Source organism: Mesoplodon mirus (assembly GCF_964341445.2).
Source record: "Mesoplodon mirus genome assembly, chromosome: 12".
NCBI lineage: Eukaryota > Metazoa > Chordata > Mammalia > Artiodactyla > Ziphiidae > Mesoplodon > Mesoplodon mirus.
In genome coordinates this window covers 78,596,875-78,601,630 of record NC_138988.1, presented here as the reverse complement: position 1 = coordinate 78,601,630, position 4,756 = coordinate 78,596,875, and the positions used below count along the sequence as shown (strand labels likewise).

Here is a 4,756-nt window from a genome sequence, read left to right as displayed (position 1 = left end):
CAGCCAGGGAATTCCCTTGAATGACTAATGTTTTAATTTTTGTTTGTTTGTTTGTTTTGGTCAATGTTTGCTAACTTCAATTAGAGAGACAAAAATTAAAATTAAATATGAATTATCCTAAAACATTAAAAAATGTAGTAATTGCATGAAGAAGTAAAAAAACTGAACTTTCAAATGGTTTTTAAAGTTTGTAACGTATATGCTTCTGAAAGTATGAACATTTAAAATTGCAGTAAGACCTTTGGGACATCTTTTGTCAAATACTATACATAGTAAGTGCTGTGGAGAATAAAAGTGAAAAAGATAGAATCAGAAGGGAAAATTCCCTCTAAAGAAAAAAATCCCTTTTTTCATAGATCAGTTGATGTAGGCAGGGCACCAAAGACCAATCATCAAAAAAACCCTAAAGGCCCTTGATGGGGTGAGGCAGGGTGTGTGTGGAATGGTGAATTGGGGGGTATGTGATTATACTGCCTAAATTTCCATTGCTTAAATGATTCTGGGTCCAATTCCAATTTTCTCTTGCTAATGAAGTTGTTTCTCTGTCCATTCCCCTGCATGGAAGAGCTTATGGTATAATGAGAACATTACAGGTGTGAACTCCTAAGGCATATGGATGATGGGCAATTCAAGGTCAGGGCCACTTTTCAGAGCACTGCAGGTGAAAAAGAAAAAGGAACTAATTTAATCACCTCACTGTTCCTGGGAGTGAGACAAAGATGTCATACCTTCAAATGATCGGCTATTTTATTTTTTCAAATCATCCCTCTTTTACTGTCCAAGAGAGAAGGAAGCTTCCAGAACCATGCCTGCCTTGCAATCCTATTCCCAATTGATCTTATCCAAGAATGCCTTCTTTGTAGAATGTCATCATGGAGACTTGATCAAACCATGCCCATGCACTTAATCTTGCAATCTGTTGCAGAATGGCTGATACTCCTTCTTAGGCCAGAGAACGGCAAGTTCTTAAATGAACTAGCTTAAGGAAACAAAGCTATGGACAAAACACTTAACCGAAGTCCACGACACAGCACTTTAGCAAAACACAAGATTAAACCTGTTATTATTTGTATAACACAACTCAGGATGTTTGATTTAAGGCTTGGAAAAGGAAAAGGTACATCAGGTGTGTTAACTGTTCCATGGTTTGCTAAACTTTCCAAGTTTGTTTCACTCAACAAATATTTATTGAGCCAGGTCAATATCTTGAATCTTCACTATGGAGATAGAAGATGATTAAGACATAAACTTTGGACCCAAAGAGCTCAAGATCTGGCCAGTGACACAGAGAGGTAAACTAACTATAGTATAATGTCATACATGCTATAACAGAGACATGTAGGATAAAACTAGAGGAACAACTGTCTTTCCATATGAGGGTAGAGAAGGTGAGGAGAGGACATTAGGAAAGGCTTCGGAGATGAGGTACCACTTGAGGTTGGTCTTAAAGGGTAGATTCATAGGGATTCAATAAGCAGAGGAGGGGAATTGAAAAGAAAACAACACCTAACAAAGGCTCAGAAGTATGACAAGGACAAGGTAGTTAAGAAACACAATGATCTAATGGGATTGGTATGTAGAACCTGGGGTTTGTAGGGACTGGCAGGTAGTGGGGATGAAACTAAGCCAGATGTAGGAAGTAAAGGCTCTATGTGCCATATTTGTACATGTTTACTCAACCTTGTAGCAGTGGGGAGGGTTGAACCATAGACAGAGATCAGAATGAATTGTCTTGTTAGGATTTTGAACTTCAAATTGAGAATAATGAGGAAACTTTGTCGGGGTTTTGGTGAGGAAAGAACATGACCAGATTTAGGTTCTAAAATGTTCATTATCCTTAGGGTGTGAAGAAGAGATTTATTGCAGGACTGGGAGGTCCAGGCAAAACTAGAGGCAGGGATGCCAGTCATGAGGTTTGTGTAATCGTCTAGACAAGAGGCCTTGACCAGAGCAGAAGGGATTTAGAGGAGGAGCAAAGGGGAAAAAAATGACAGAGACAGAATTAGATTAGAATTAATTGAGATAGAATTAGCAGGTCTTCATGACCTTGGATGAGAGGGATGATGAATAACTAAGGTCTAGCCAATGGGAATGCTTCCCAGAAGACACACATGGCAATTCTACTTGGCCAGAATTTTAGTCATATGGCCATACCTAGGAGCACTGGAGGCTGGGAAAAGTAGTCTTTTATTCTGGGCAGCCACATGATTGGTTGAAATAAGTATGCACCTATAATGGGGCACAATAGCCATCTCTAACACCCAGACCTGCTGTACTATTTTAGTCATCTTTTAACCTTTCTCTTTCCTGAGACTGTGAATTCCTCAGACAGGATCATCAGTTCTTAATATTGTTTCTGCTGTACCCAACAGTGCCAGACACATAGGAGATACTCAGTAAGTGTCGAAATGAAACAATCTTGTTGTTGCTTAGATGAATTTCATGCTCTTTTTCCCTGTGAGTGTGGCTTTAAGCTGATTCTTGTACCTTTTGTATGCTCACACCTCTTCCCATCAAATTCCTGTCATTCATTCCTTCATGGATCAGCTCAGGATGTTGACCATAAAGCAGGCACTACTAAAAATGTGAACTGTTATTTTCATTGTAAAAAGTGGGTACTTACATTCTTTTTTTTTTCTTTTTAAAGTCTTTTTATACATGACAAAACCAGATCTCAAATAGCTAAATCTGCATACTTCCTATATAGCATAGTAGGAATTCTACAGTGTTGGGTCCAAATATATATCTTAATAGTATTTAAATATTTCAGTGGATTATTTTATAATACATTTAATTACTGACCTGTGTGCAGTCGTTTCTGAGGCTCCCTTTCTTGCAACACAGTCTCTGTTAATATACTGAGGGTTTGTTTGTCACACTTTCTCTTAGCAGGGCTTTAATACAAATATGCTTTTCAAAATTGTTTTATCAAGGTCCAAAATTGCTATTTGCCCGTAGCACACAAAGATGCTATGACTAGCAAAAATCTTCTGCTTTTTAGTAGCCAGCTCTCATCAATTTTAGGTCTTCTTTATGTAACTTAGCAGTTTATCTTTTTCCATTTGGTAACCACTTTTCTTCCACTGTTCTCGCAACTGCTGTAAGAGAGTCCCAATTTCTTTTCCAGAAGAAATGCTCACTTTTCTGTTGTCATGGCCACTTATAGGAAATGGAGGAATGACCACTGCTGCATCTCCTTCAGAAGACCGTGCCCTCCTTGGTATTTGAGGAGTTCACACACACGAGCAGTTGCATCAGATTCTCTAGAATCTATAATGAAGTCTTGATAGGGTTTCAATGGTTCTGAACTATCTGTTGCTTTAATTAAATCTTTCCTGTTTTTAACTATAAATAAACCAAGATTCTTCTCTTTTTTTGAAATCTTCAACCTCCGATCCAATTTTGTGACGTCACCTTGTACTTTGAACAGTGAGGTCAAGAGAGTCATTGGCTTTGGTGAAAAACCTTCAACACTTTTACTGACTTTGTTAAATTCTTCTAAACTTTCATTAGCAGATAAGCCTATGTAAGGAGCCACACCAAGATCATAGATGAGGTGAATCAAATGATTTACATGGTTACCAGTAAGAATTTTTTTCAGGTCCACCCAAATCCTCTCTCCTGATATTCCAGCCAAGCCTTTTGCATTTTCTGCAGTGGCTTCCAAAGTCTCAGGATCGTGGTCACCAGGTGTGTCTACAATTTTCCTATAAAACCTGAAATATCTTAAACCAAAGATAATCTTTTTTTATCCTCTGTCTAGCTTGTCCAACAAATCTAACTTTCTTATTTTTTTAAATCTTCATAACCATTAAAGTAGTCAAATACAGTACCATCAAAACCTAAAAACATAGAATTTATAGTGAGATCTCTGCGTTCGGCATCTTTCTGCCACTCAGTTGTGAATTCGACCTCAGCATGTCTTCCCTCAGTGGCAACGTCAATCCGTAGTAACTTAAAATTTTCTTCATGAAGCCTGACGGTGATCGTACCGTGCTCTTTTTTTTTTTTTTTTCCAAATTTGAACATCTGATTTCTTTTTTTTTTTAACATCTTTATTGGAGTATAATTGCTTTACAATGGTGTGTTCGTTTCTCCTTATCAGTTATACATATACATATGTTCCCATATCTCTTCCCTCTTGCATCTCCCTCCCTCCCACCCTCCCTATTCCACCCCTCTAGGTGGTCACAGAGCACCGAGCTGATCTCCCTGTGCTATGCGGCTGCTTCCCACTAGCTATCTATTTTACGTTCGGTAGTGTATATATGTCCATGCCACTCTCTCACTTTGTCACAGCTTACCCTTCCCCCTCCCCATATCCTCAAGTCCATTCTCTAGTAGGTCTGTGTCTTTATTCCCATCTTACTCCTAGGTTCTTCATGACCTTTTTTTTTTTTTCCTTAGATTCCATATATATGTGTTAGCATACCGTGTTTGTTTCTCTCTTTCTGACTTACTTCACTCTGTATGACAGACTCTAGGTCCATCCACCTCACTACAAATATCTCAATTTCGTTTCTTTTTATGGCTGAGTAATATTCCATTGTATATATGTGCTACATCTTCTTTATCCATTCACCCAATGATGGACACTTAAGTTGCTTCCATGTCCTGGCTATTGTAAATAGAACTGCAATGAACATTTTGGTATATGACTCTTTTTGAATTATGGTTTTCTCAGGGTATATGCCCAGTAGTGGGATTGCTGGGTTGTTTGGTAATTCTATTCGTCCTGTGCTTTTTTCCTTTGCTG

The 4,756-nt window shown here is 38.2% G+C and overlaps 1 pseudogene across 1 annotated transcript; it reads right to left on the bottom strand.

Moving 5' to 3' along the window:
* Positions 1-2,921: 2,921 nt before the first annotated feature.
* Positions 2,922-4,029, bottom strand: LOC309813144 (CCA tRNA nucleotidyltransferase 1, mitochondrial-like; annotated as a pseudogene). Its single transcript has one exon. The product of its transcript is annotated as a CCA tRNA nucleotidyltransferase 1, mitochondrial-like (transcript).
* Between the last annotated feature and the right edge of the window lie 727 nt (positions 4,030-4,756).